The following is a 14,677-nucleotide window of genomic DNA, read 5'->3' on the forward strand; positions in this document are numbered from 1 at the left end:
AATCTTGAGAGCCCCAATCACCTTTGCTTTATTCAGAAAAAGTCAATGAAAATTGGCGAGTGGAATTTGCATGCCACTCTCTGCCCTGGACATACGGGTATAAAAGGAGATGGCGTGCACCACTCATTCAGACTTGTTCTTCTGAGTCGAGTGCATGTGTGTATTCGTCCCGTCCCATCTGGATGTGGATATGGGAGCATTTCCACCGGCTCAGTCCCCGCGGACCTCCCATCCCCCAGCACGCTCATTCTGCCCGGTAGAGTTCACGAGCGAGGCAAGCGAGGCAGGAGAGGGAGGCGATCCGCCTCGGGGCGAATTTAATATCTCGTTCGGGGCTCGCGACGAGGATGAGTTATCGGTCGTGGCATCGGAGGGTGGGCTTCTTCTTTCGGAAGTGGACGAATCTTCTGAGCTCCCGCTCTCGGGCGGTAGAGCTAAAGATGAGGCGGATGCTGAGTTGGCTGGCGCCCCGCCCTGGTGCCCTTCTTCCCAGAAGTGCACGAGGAGCTTACGAAGTCGTGGAAGGCACATTTCTCTGCCCATACATGCTTCGCCGGCTCGTCCACCCTAACTACCCTCGACAGCAGAGCGGCTAAGGGATACGTTGAGCATCCCCAGGTAGAGCCTGTCATAGCGGTGCATTTATGCCCGCAGGGCGCAGCCACTTGGAGGAACCGACCAAGGCTCCCTTCCAAGGCGTGTAAGTTTTCTTCGTCACTTGTGGCGAAGGCTTACAACGCAGCAGGTCAGGCCACCTCCGCCCTTCACGCCATGGCCAACCTGCAGGTCCACTGGGCCGAGGCGCTTAAAGATCTGCATGAGGGGGGCCTGGGTAGCTCAGGGGTAAAGACGCCAGCTACCACCCCTGGGTTTCACTAGTTCGAATCCCAGGGCGTGCTGAGTGACTCCAACCAGGTCTCCTAAGCAACCAAATTGGCCCGGTTGCTAGGGAGGGTAGTCTCACATGGGGTAACCTCCTCGTGATCGCTATAATGTGGTTCGTTCGTGGTGGGGCACGTGGTGAGTTGAGTGTGGTTGCCGCGGTGAAGCCTCCACACGCGCTATGTCTCCGTGGCAACGCGCTCAACAAGCCACGTGATAAGATGCGTGGGTTGATGATCTCAGACGCGGAGGCAACTGGGATTCGTCCTCCGCCACCCGGACTGAGGCGAATCACTATGCGACCACGAGGACTTAAAAGCACATTGGGAATTGGCCATTCCAAATTGGGAAAAAAAAAAAAAAAAAAAAGACGAGGGTAGGACCGACCCAGGGCTTACGCAGGAACTACGTACTGTGACCGACCTCGCTCTACGGGCGACGAAAGTCACGGCGCGCGCCCTGGTCCGGACGATGTCCACCTTGGTGGTCCAAGAGTGGCACCTGTGGCTCAACCTTGCAGAGATGCGTGACGCGGAGAAGGTTTGCTTTCTTGATGCTATGTTGTGGGGATGCTTTGCTGCAGGTAGGACTGGTGCACTTCACTAAATAGATGGCATCATGAGGAAAGAAAATGATGTGGATATATTGAAGCAAATCTCAAGACATCAACCAGGAAGTTAAAGCTCGGTCGCAAATGGGTCTTCCAAACTGACAATGACCACAAGCATACCTCCAAAGTTGTGGCAAAATGGCTTAAGGACAACAAAGTCAAGGTATTGGAGTGGTCATCACAAAGCCCTGACCTCAAACCGATAGAAAATTTGTGGGCAGAACTGAAAAAGCGTGTGTGAGCAAGGAGACCAACATGCCTGACTCCAGTTACACCAGTTCTGTCTGGAGGAATGGGCCAAAATTCCAGAAACTTATTGTGAGAAGCTTGTGGAAGGCTACCCAAAATGTTTGACCCAAGTTAAACAATTTAAAGGCAATGCTACCAAAAACTAACAAAATGTATGTAAACTTCTGACCCACTGGGAATGTAATGAAATAAATAAAAGCTGAAATAAATCATTCTCTCTACTATTATTCTGACATTTCACATTCTTAAAATAAAGTAGTGATCCTAACTGACCTAAGACAGGGAAAGTTGTCTATGATTAAATGTCAGGAATTGTGAAAAACTGAGTTTAAATGTATTTGGCTAAGGTGTATGTAAACCTCAGACTTCAACTGTGATATATATATATAATTTTATTTTTTTACAGTACAAATTCTATGGAGTCTATCATTTAATATGAGGTCATAAAAGCTGTATGCATAATTATGAAATAATTAGCATAATACAGTTTAAAATAGTTTTGATAAAGTAGCATGTCACACCGCAGGCCACGTCAATGACCCATATACAGAAATTTTCAGAAACACATGATGATGCACGTCACTGGTATGGAGTTGCAGAGTCTCCTTGCAGAGGAGAAAAGAGAGCATTTGGATGCACAAACCTGGGAACTAGAGAGACACATCTGCAGAGAACAATCCAGAGAGATTTATAATCGGGTTTGTGGCACTGTTTAACCTTCAATTACAGCTGATTTGCAATCATTCTTCTCCAAAGGAGCATTTATCTGAATGTTTTACTGAAGCGTATGATGGCATGTCTTTGCTCTCAAGGCAGAGAGAAATTGAAACTGTTTTTACTTGAGTCTGGTTTAAATAACTAAACTTAATTCTGGGAACAGTGAATAGTCTGTACAAGTTATGCAGAAACCATCACTTCACCTTTTTGTACCTCTGCATTAGTAGCAGATGGTGTTTTCGTCAGACAGAGCATACTTTTATTTTTTATTTATTTTTTTCATTGCCTCTTTGACTCCTATTAGCTGCTTTTAAACAAAGTCCTGCATATGTCTTGGGCAGAGAGTGTGCTGAAAATAGTTTAAAAAAAATATGAATTAACTATGCATCAAATCTGCATGCATCAAATTTAAATCCACCTTGCCAGGGGGTGGCATTCATGCATCTCACTGTCCTTCAGATAATACTTTGAAAAGCTGCATATAACTGGCAAGCAATTTTTGCAATGCCAAAAATCCAAACATTTTTAAAAATAAGATGTGACCGCATTGCTGCACAGTGCAGACGCTGGCATCCCTTACCTCCTCCTGATATAGACAGGAGCAGAGGAGTATGATAACATTCCAAACGATATCACTGTGGCGCGATGCGCATGCGAGATGAGCGCAGCGCGCATGTGTACTGAACTATCTCAGCGCACGCGCTTTAGGCTTTACCGCTGGGGGGCAACAATCTGGGCACGAGTAAAAAAAAGTCAACAATAAAAAGTGGTCAAAAGTGGTCAAAAGTGCAAGAGGAAAGTTCTTAGATTTATTGTTTGTGGAATCTGACATCATATAGGCTTCCACTGTTCAAATCATTTTATTTAATCCAAGTAATTGCAGTGAATAAGTTAGTGCATATTGTGTGCAAATGATTGGTGAATAGCATATTAAAATAATGAAATAAATTAGATCGGCTGTAAGCCTTACATAGAATAAACGCAAAACTATAGAATAAGCATGTTCCTCCTTGCAAAACAATAAATGAAAGTGAGCTGATATGTACAGCACTAACTGTAATATGGTAAAAGTTCGTATGGAATCTAAATTCCCCGTTTTAATAATTACTAATAGCTATATAGACATATCTTAGTTTTCCAGGGATGCATGCATGCGTAGAGTACAGGACAAATACAGAAAAACAAATAACTTTACCTTCTGCGATCCTTAATCCAATGAATTATGGCAACATTAATCCACAGAAAACTGTTCTTAATGTAATCCAGTTTGGTGAAAGATCTTCCAAGAGTCCTCTCTGCGTGGATAAAGTTTTACCTTGGAGTTCTGTCTCCAACTCCTCTCTCCCCTCCCCTCACAGTTGTTTTAATAAACTTTCCCCTCTCAGTTGTTCCTCGGTGGGAGAATCTCCAGGATAACGCGTGATGACATCATTACCTGCTCCAGCTGTGTGTGGAAAACACGCCGCAGGCTTTTCTTCTTGATGCCGTCTCCCACAAGTCCAGCTTTGTTTGAATCCTGATTTTTCTACCATGACTGCATGGTTAAAGAACTTATCTGAGGTCAAAGTAACGTCCCTTTAAACTCCGCGACGGAATTTCAGCAGCAAAATAATACAAATATTAACCATCTGAATGACCATCTGTTTTCTCACATGTAAAAAAAATACACATTATTATATATATATATATATATATATATATATATATATATATATATATATATATATATATATATATATATATATTGGATCTTATGATTTAGGAGGCAACATATGTATTGAATTATCGTTTTTACTGTATCTACAGTTCTATTAAGCATGGACCAGACATAAATTTCACCATGGCGACCATCATTTCCGCCAAAAATACCGTAGGCCTAGTTACTGCATTGCAGTTTGAAAGAGTGGTAGAATGGCAGTTAGCATGAAACTGTGACGTCATTGATGGGAAATAGCATGTTGTATTATAATTTTTTAATATATATATATATATATTATTAACTACACACTATGTATTGTTACTTGAATGCCTATTAAAGGGATCATGTTATGCCTTTTTTTTTTTTTTTTTCACTTATAATGCAAGTAAAGGTTTTTGCACAAAATATAGTATCAAATGACCTTTTTTTCCACACTGTCTCTGGCCCTCTGTCTAAGACGCTTGATTTTCAATGCTGTCCCCAATATAAACGGCCACTGTGTTATAACTGGCTAACATCTTTGAAGTGTAAACACCCCCGCCAACACTCTGGAACTGTTTTTTCCAAGAATAAAAGAATAAAATGTGCAAGCGATTAACAAAATCCCCTGAAAGCACACATTCCAGACAGATGAGACGGCTGCCACTAGCGTATACTACACCACTGTCTTTTTTAACACTCAGCGCTATGCGTTCTTCTTACATAATACAATTATATAATCTCACATCAATATTTGTGAGCAATTATGTATTTCTTTGGTAAGCAGCCATGTAATAAGCACAATCCACTCCATGTTGGAGTATTGATCATGGTTTATTTTGCGATAAAAATGGCTGACTATACAATTTCTTACATGTTAAACAAACACAGACAGATGAAAAAATAGAATTAAATTTGTTAATCACCGGTTTTACTGTTGTGTCGATATAGCTGGCACTGCTCCATCTTTCAATATAAGTTTTTTTTTTTCAAAGCCTGCATCATAATGGTTCTCAATAGAAACCTTTCCATTTCCATCTTCCCATTGGGATCCTTCAGAAGGCTATACAAAGATGCATTTTTTCCCCACAGCAGGATCACAAAAAATTCTGTGGATCTTACATGACATATTAATCTTTTCGTTGGTTAAAAGCAAACTACAATAACAACAGTACCACTTTTAGTGTTGAAGTACCTCAACCGCTTTATCAGTTCACCACAACAATTACGTATGTTGTGGAGGTGGGGATATTCAAATTTACACCCTACCTTTTCTGCATCACTATGGGGCCGATTTCAAAACAAGTCGCTTTTGCATGGTGTAAACAATAAATGCTCTTTTCAGACTGGAGAGGAAGTTTTGAGTTTTTAATCTTACGGTATGTTTTTACAGTACAATGACTTCTTACATGTCAATATATATATATATATATATATATATATATATATATACATATATATATAAATGGTTCATCATGACACGACCCCTTTACGTGGAATGTGTTACGGATGGGCCAATCACAGTCATTTGTGATTACTGGATTTCTATTGATTGCAAGGGTGGATGTCCATCTGTACCAAAAGTACCAAAATTTAGAATTAAAAGATTTAAACAAGCATATTTTGTTATGAATAGATGTCCCCAGTTAGACAAAAAATACTCAAAATTTAAATGCAACCCAATGGAGAATTCAGCTTTTCAGTCACCCCACAATGAATAACAATTTGACTTTCCATCTGTTAGTCACAAAGCTATTGTATGGCTTTGTAAGACTTGAAATATAGGACACAAGTCATTTAGAGTACTTTTATGATAATTTAAGTCATTTTGGAGCTTTGCAGCCCCAGTCCGTTTTCACTTTCATTATAAGGAAAATAGCAGCCATGATATTATTAAAAAAAAAATCTCCTTTTTTGTTCCACAGAATAAAAGTCAGTTAATGATGAAATAATTTTCATTTTGGGTTAATCTACTCCTTTAAACAAAATGACAGAAGGATCCTGAAAGCTCACACTGTTTGAAGGAGATCCCTTATGAATGGCTTATAATTTTATAATAGTAACAAAACCTGTTGTGACTATGATATTTTTGCAGAAACAATTGTAACCATAGTGAAGGGGAAGGCCAACAAATAGCCAACAAATTATTAGAAAGAGAAAAGTAGAATGTAAGTTATATCTGAACATCCACATGTGCAGCAAAGGCTGTTTTATGTAGTAACTGATATTAAATAAAAACATCTGAAAATTAGTCATGACTTGATAATGTATGTTGTTAACAATCCAATACAATTCATTGAAAAAGTAAAACATTGTGGCATCAGAGTTATAAAATGCAGTTCAACTTTAACTATAGAGCCGCTATACTACTTTCTTGTGTTTGAAAACGCTATTGTAATTTTCTTCAGCTTTCTTGCAAGAATTTTTGGGGGCATAACCTTTGGCCTAACCCACTCATCTGTATCCTAACAGTTACTTTGTTCTCCCTTAGTTCTTAGCTTTTTGAGAAACAGGATGTTAGTGGCTGCATGACTGCAGCAATGACAGGAACATCTGGAAAAAGGTGCTTGACTCTCCTCATGTGTCTAAAGCCCAATAGACTGCAGTAACATTTAAGATCTGCAGTCCGTAATCTAGAAATCAGGATGTAACCAACTGCAAATTAATGCAAACTAATAAAATAAATTAAACTTACTAAATTAAATGTAATATCTTAAACTATATGTCCCAAGCAACTGATTTTCTACATACAGTGGGGTTCATAAGTCTGAGTCCACTTTGAAAATCTGGGATTCATAAACTAATTTAAATCTGGAAATAAATACTGTAGAAAATGTTTGTATTTTTGAAAATTAAAAACAAAGACACGCTATAAGGTAAAACAAATAAGTAATATTTACGATTCTGTACAATTTCTAGGTCACTTATCAATTTAACCATGTTAACTCCTTTGTATGAAAGGATCTCCTTGCTTCTGTTGATTCTGCATACCAGATGCTCTTTAAAGCATTCTCAAATTATGCTGGGATAACATGGGTTATCTAAAGAATTTTCAACCTCACTGTAGCTGTGCTAGTCTCTTTCCTCTCAAATAATAAATTAATTTAAACTCAAATCAAAATTGCATGTTTATTATTAATTTATTCTGTAAATAGCTGTGTTATAAGCAGTATAATGTACAGTCAGCACGGAATTATCGCAAAATACACCCCTCCAGGGTGATACAAGTCTTGATCACCCTGACAAGTTCTATTTAAATGATAAAGACTGTCTGGATGTATATTATCTCTTACATTCTACAGCACTGTATTCTGAGTTATCCTCACTAGTGTAGCATTTTTTTTTTCCAGTGGCATATGGAAAGATGACAGAGGACAACCTTGATGTCATATTGTAAAATATAGATGAGATGATGTAAAATATGTTGCAAAAAACATACCCAGGGGGGATACATATAGGTGTTTCATCTACGGTTAGACCATTAAATAATATGACAGAGAGGACTAGCATTCATATTCAGTCAGGGTTCTACATAGCAAAGGTTATTTTTTTATTATTCCCTGCCTGGCATTGGTATCAGCTTCTAGACATGTTCACACAGCAGTAGAGAGGGGTGGGTTGGAATAACATCCTTCACAGAGGACCCTTTTTATGGAAAAGCTTTTAAATGGATGCAGTCTTTTTTTTTTTTTTTTTTTTTTAAAGATCTGTAAATCTAGTCATCTAATCAGATTTTGTTCCATGCACCTATTCAGCCATGCTATTGGATTTGATTCCAAGGTTAATCAGATCAGAATCATCCAATCTATGAGCCTGAACACAGACCCTTAGACACATGTGAGAGCCTCATGGAGACTACAACAATAATACTTTCAAAACTTATCTGCCTCATGTTTTCATTTTGTTGTCTAATAAAAACACATTGTAACAGGGTTCAATGGAAAGGAGGCGGGAACCGGACGAAGCATCAAAGTAATGTTTTAATAAACTCAAACACAAAAACACACAAACATAAAAGCATACAGAGCAGCTGCCTGTAGCTCTCGCTCTCTCCTGAACTGCCGCATCTCATTGCTGTAGGATATTAGATGCAGAAGAGCGAACAATTGCTGTAATATGACTTGAATCTAGAAAACACAACCTTTTAATCATGGAATTCCTCAGCCTCATAAATTAAAAGATTCTGCTTGACTAGGCGCCAAGAACTCTAACTGAAGCTCACATCTGGCCAATAAAACTAACAAAAGGAACTTGTCCAGATAGCACATGACTTGAGAACTTCATGCTTCTGAGGAAATACCCACATTTAATGGTTATCGCCTGACACTGCCATCAAGACCATCTCTGCAAAGAGACCCTAACGGCAAAGGTTATGGGCAAAAAAAGACAGAGAACACACTCCCTGGAAACCACGGGAAAGGCTTAAAACACACTCTGTTTTACTTAAACTAGACTCATCAGATCACGAAACATTGTGATCATTATTCTGCAAACAGCAGCTAAAAAGGAATCCATGAACATGTCACACTTTTTATTTAACCTCCCTAAAATGTACAGAATGCATTCGGACCCAAAATGTACATAATACCTAGCCTTGCTAGATAATTCTGAAAATTACTTTGACCTGTGATTATTTTATAACTGACAAATTAATGATTATAGCCTGATGTACCTTTTAAAATATGTGTAGTGATTTGTAATCACTTATAACTGACAAATCGATGATTATAATCTTTAATCTTGTGTTATTCATGTCATTTTTACTAAGAATGGTAACTATTCAGGATAAAACACCTCATGTTTATTATCATTGCAATTCTTTCTGCATTTCAGGAATGTTTATGTTAATACATTTTTTATATATTTAGTTGTATCCAAGATATCCAAGAAACAGTTGGTTAAAACATGCACTATTATGAGCGGGAAGTTTGTAAGAATCCTCCACTCAAACGATTGTAAATCAACTTTGAAAAGGACAGACCAGTCGACCATGTGACTCTGAAAAGCCACTTCTGATTGGCTCAGGACACCTTTGGGGTGCGGCCAATTTCAGCTCAAAAGTTTCCTACCAAGGAAGAAGGTGGTGGTCTCCTCTCTTCTTCGGCTCTCTTGCTCTTCACTTCCTGCAGCTCCTCATCCTCCGCGCTCTTGCCCTCGTGGCTTGCAGCCTCAGTGCCATGTAGAGTCCAAGGAAACTCAGGACCTCTCGCTCTCTGCTCTATGGGTCACACACACGTAACGGGAGTCGCAAGTCCTCCTTGCGGAAGGCCTCGCTTCAAAGCCCGCCTCATCATCCATCGAGACAGTAACTATCCACGATCACAACAGAGTCCAAGACATCGATGGATGAACTTTCTACAAAGAGCCAAAGAACCAAGCCATAGCACGGAAAAGCCATGCAAGGAAACACAACGACACGCAAGTACATCTCCAGACTTTTGCTGAAAGTGCTGGTGTATTATTTAAATACTTAAAGTAATCCGATTGCAAATCGATTTAGACTCAAAGAAGGATAAATGTTTCTTAAGGCTTTGTCAACAGATTCCATGAAGTTCATTTTCTCTGTATTGATCATTTTGTCACTTTACTCACCAACCTGTTTCATGTTGTATGTGTTAGTTTAGTTTTTTTGTTTAGAATAGCAATAAAGTTTGTTTGTATTCAAAGATCATTTGACTATGGTGTATTTTGATAAATAATCTTGTGATTTTAAAAGATCTTTACTTCAAAGCTATACCTAAAATATGTGTGATATTATTTTCAATAAGTCATGAGAATAATATTATTCCAATAAGTGAAGTAATCATAATTCCCTTATTAAAGCTAATTCCTTACAATAGAAATTGTGAGCGGATACAACGAGACGTTGTGTTACAATTTTAATGGTGGAGAATTTTATTCAGACAAATAATCTAATTATTTGTCATTTATCTTTCTTACAATGGTTGTCAAACAGGACTAATTCCATTATAAATTTCCTTACATAATAATGACGTAGAATGCGGACAGTTTAGTTAATTCCTAACACACATATTGTTCCTACATATCCCTCTCCTTGGCTGATTAGCCTGACTTTGGGCTGGGCGTGCGTAGTCACGGCCCTCCTCCTTGTCACACACATACACTGAGACAAAATGCACAAAAAAAAAAAAAAAAAAGCATCCCAACCATCATGAAAAAATAAAAATAATAAAAATAAGCAACTGAATTGTGTCAAACAAAACAAATGTCACATAAATTCCAGCCAAAGTCGTGTGTGAGTGCATGTTGCTGTGTTAATGGCACAGAAATATAATATGCATACAAATACATGGCACACACAAATATTGGGTACTGTGTAATTTTTAATTGTGTTAAACTATTTTTAATGATAATTTTCAGTATTGAATGAGTTTATTTACAATGTATTTAAACTGTAAATTTACAATTTACAATGGATTTACAATGTATTTAAATTGTAAAATTACAATTTACAATGGACCAAGGGAGATACAACTCTCACCTTGTCCACCATCTTTATCTTCTTGTCTATCATGCATTAAAATGTTACCTCCATCGGAAGCTCAATACGTGTTTGAATAGTGCCAGCGCAGTGCTTATTAAACTAAAAAGGTTCTGGCCACAGCTTGTTAGGCCGAGTTATTTTGCCACACAGCACAAGGCTCCCGTTGAGACCCAGGTTACCCCTTAACACTGATGGGTTATCAGGAAATCATCAGTTCTAGATCATGACTGGTCCAAGCACAGAGTTTAAAAGGGCGGAGATGACAGACAGAGATAAAGAGGGAAGATAAGGAGACAGGTTGGTGGAGAGTGGAAAGGTTTCTCTTTTCAGTGTTACAGACAATATGGCTGATACTTCTGCCACATTTAGGGCAAGAAACAGCGGAAAATAGGGCCCACATGGCCAACTGACACATATTCAGACTCTTCCTCGTTCAGCTTCATTTAAGCAGAGAGAGAGAGATGGAAAAAAGGAGGAGGAGAGGGTTATGAAACTTGCTGAGGCAGGAGAATATAGTCATACAGTAGAGGCTAACCACAGCTAATGGTGGTTTGGATTTTTTTATGTGAGCGTGTGTATTACGTAAGTCAGAGACTCAAACAATGGTGACAACTAAGCCTAGTTCTCCTTGAGTGCATGATTGTGCATGTTTAGTCCTAGTTTATTGGGATATGTGACATGTAAATGCTTTCAGATGTGAGTTCGATCTGCTTTTCTTCTAAAACTAATAGATTTTAATGAGATATGACTGCAAGTGTCATTATGTGTTATGGATTTCATTATGTGTATTTATGGCATATTTGTATGAATATGATTGCATTGGATAATTTGATTTAAAGATTTTTTGTTAGGTAGCATAGGCAGATTGAAACAAAATTCAGCACAACATTTGTTGTACAGAGCGTCACCCTGCAGTAGATGGTAGATAGATGGGGTAAACTGCCTCCATGGGAATTCCTTACACACTCACAATCCCCCAATTTTCCAGACATCCGTCCAAACATGCATCACAAAGCTGATTCAAACATAAATCCAGACTTTTTGCCAAATGCATTTTCCAGGCAAATGTAAACCAGTCTTCTTTCTTCACAATTCTCTTCTTCCTGCTTTCATTTTGACTTGAACCCTGTAAAAATATATCACTAAGCAGACATTTTACTCACGTACTGTAATGTAGCTTCACAAAACACCTTGATGGAAACATTTAAAGGGACAGTTCAGCCAAAAATGAAAATATAGAATTAACAGCTCTAGGTAAGAAGCTGTTCTTTAACCTGTTTGTATTGGTTTTAATTGTTCTGTATCTTTTCCCAGAAGGGAGTGTGGGTGTGTGTGTGTGTGTGTGGGGGGGGGGGGGGTCCTTTATAATACAGCTGGCTTTCTTTGTAAGTCGGCCAGTGTATAAGTCTGTCAGTGGTGTGAGCTGGGTCCCAATCACTCGCTGTGCTACCTTCACCACCCGTTGTAGGTCCCTCCTGTTTTCTGCAGTGCAGCTGCCATACCACACTGTACAACAGTAGGTCAGGAGACTCTCAGTGGTGGCCCGGTAGAAATTAACTAGCAATTGTTGTGGAAGACGAAGCTGCTATAACTTCCTGAGGAAGTAAAGTCTCTGCTGGGCCCTCTGAAGTCTATTATCATCTCTTTAGTTTCTGTGATGTTAAGATCCAGGTTGTTATTGGTACACCACTCCACCAAAAATTTACATTTTTAAAAGGATTTAAATCCTTTATCACAAATCTTCACTTTCACTGTCATTATAAGAATGTTAATATTTATAGTAAAAAAGGACATAAATATTGATCTGTTTCTCACCCACACCTATGTAGGGCTTTACTGGTTGTTTAGATCAGTGTTACTATCAGAAATAATTAATAATTATTTATTTAGTTATTAATTAATATTTAAATTAAATAATAGAATCTAACTCATTAAAACCTCATATGGGGCTCCATAAAATGTAGTGCGCTACGTTTAGGAGTGGGTTTGGTTATTAGCAATAATGAATAATTATCAAAGATAATTATTAATTATTAAAATCAATAGAACACTGATTTGAATCAATGTTGGTTTTTATTAATCCTTTAAATCAACAATTGTGAAATGATAATCGTTAATTGTTAACATCGATGAAACATTGATTAAAATTAACGCTAGCTTATTGATCCTTCAAATTCAAAAATCTTCAAAGATAATTATCAATTATCAAAAATCAATAGAATATTAATAAGGATTAATATCGCCGGGGCACCACCCTGGAATCAGGGACTAATAATCAGATAGTATAACAGTCTCAATATTAGATTGTTCTCTTATGAAAATCGACATTCGAAGAATATCGATTTTCAAAAAAAACAAAAAAAACCAATGAAGGCTTGAATCCGAGCATTGACATCCCGTCAGCATTTGACACAGTTGTATGCAAACAAACCAAAACACTTCACTTTGAAATATAACGAAGTTTATTTATGCAGTAATATCAATTAATAATCAGTACAATGCAGTCAATAAACTTCCGACTTACAACTAAACTAAACAGTGATATGATTAGATATGGTAACCAAAATAATCCTATAACACGAGGAAGGTGTGTGTGTGTGTGTGTAAGGAGGGACGTGCACAAAATGGCGGATGTGACTCTCGTGGAGAGTACGTCACGTGAAATTTCCGGCCAGAGAATATGGCCGCGAATGTGGGCGGAGAGAAACTGGTCAATGGCGTCTGCCCGTTTACCGCGTGTCTCCGCTTGTATGATAACTTAGGGACAAAGATGAGCTTTATCATGAAGTTATCTACTAGCCAAAATGTGTGCACGTGTTTGTGTGTGTGTGTGTGGTTAGTACGAGAGCGAGAGAGATTAAGTGATGTCACCAAAGCCGGTTTCGCGATCGTGGGAGAGAAAGCAGCTGTTAGTTTATCACTCAGAGACGCTTTAATGGATAAACTCAGTGTGCCAGTCTCACCCGCGATGGCGGAAATACACAACAGTCCAATGTGGTTGGACTACAACACAGCAGATCTCATTCGTGATAACAGTACATTACAGTAATACCTTGAGTATTATTAGCAGCAATGCACGGACTCGGCGGTCCATAAACTGTACAAGCAATAACCTTGAGTCACAAGAATAACACACTATAATATTCTATCTCTGCCCAGACGTAAACCTCTTACTTGAATCGCATGAGGATGCAGCTAGAATGTGTGTCGTTTGAATCTGACTCGTTTCCTCGAGGCTCGGGTGATGACGGGAGGCCGTTTCCTCGCTCTGTAGGCGGGCGGTGCGGCTGCTGATTCTCGGCGGGCTGGCGGACAAATGAGCGACGTCGACTTGATTGAAGATGGAAGAGAAATCTTTTATCTCTTCACTTCTGCAGGCAAACGGATGAAGATGCGGATTGCTCAGCAGCCTCCTTCGGATCCATTAGAGTGTTCGATAGAACACAGAGTAATCTCAACTCGTCCAGCGAGATGGAGATTGTATGGCCACAGTTTCAAGTCGGACATTACTTCCTTGTGCCATGAGGCTACACCTGAGAGCAGCGATGAGCATTGTGACCGGAAGCATCTCAGAGTTATTTCTACTCCTGATGATGTCATGGTTGAGGGCCGTTCTGTTGTGTACCTCATCCAATTTTACGACTGTATTAGGCCTGCCTGCCTATCTGAATACATGAGGCCCAACACCTATCATATCACTTCTAAAGATATGGATTAAACTACTGGAGTCGTATGGATTACTTTTATGCTGTCTTTATGTGATTTTTGGAGCTTAAAAGGGTCACCATTCAAGGTGTGTTCACACTTGTAGTTCGGTTCTCTTGGTCCAGACCAAAAAAGAAAATGATACATTTAGTCCTGGTTCGCATAGCGTTCTCACTGGCATTTTTAACACTGAACCTAACGATACAACACAAAAGACAACAGGAAAAAGTCACAACCTGATTGGACAGCTTTTAGAATGTATATTTTGCAACGGAACTTGCCGAACATCCAAAACAATGCTGGCTGCTGGGCGAAATGCACTCGTTAGATT

General features: G+C 38.9%; 1 protein-coding gene across 3 annotated transcripts in view; it reads right to left on the reverse strand.

Annotated features, from left to right (window-relative positions):
• The window catches only part of LOC127425320 (collagen alpha-1(XVI) chain-like), a 99,592-nt gene extending 95,775 nt beyond the window's left edge, over positions 1 to 3,817 (reverse strand). For all 3 annotated transcript variants that reach the window (XM_051671169.1, XM_051671170.1, XM_051671168.1), the window contains exon 1: positions 3,654 to 3,817. The gene's annotated coding sequence lies outside the window, so the exon portion shown is untranslated. The remainder of the gene's footprint in view (positions 1 to 3,653) is intronic.
• Between the last annotated feature and the right edge of the window lie 10,860 nt (positions 3,818 to 14,677).

This window comes from Myxocyprinus asiaticus, chromosome 34, assembly GCF_019703515.2.
Source record: "Myxocyprinus asiaticus isolate MX2 ecotype Aquarium Trade chromosome 34, UBuf_Myxa_2, whole genome shotgun sequence".
Lineage (NCBI taxonomy): Eukaryota > Metazoa > Chordata > Actinopteri > Cypriniformes > Catostomidae > Myxocyprinus > Myxocyprinus asiaticus.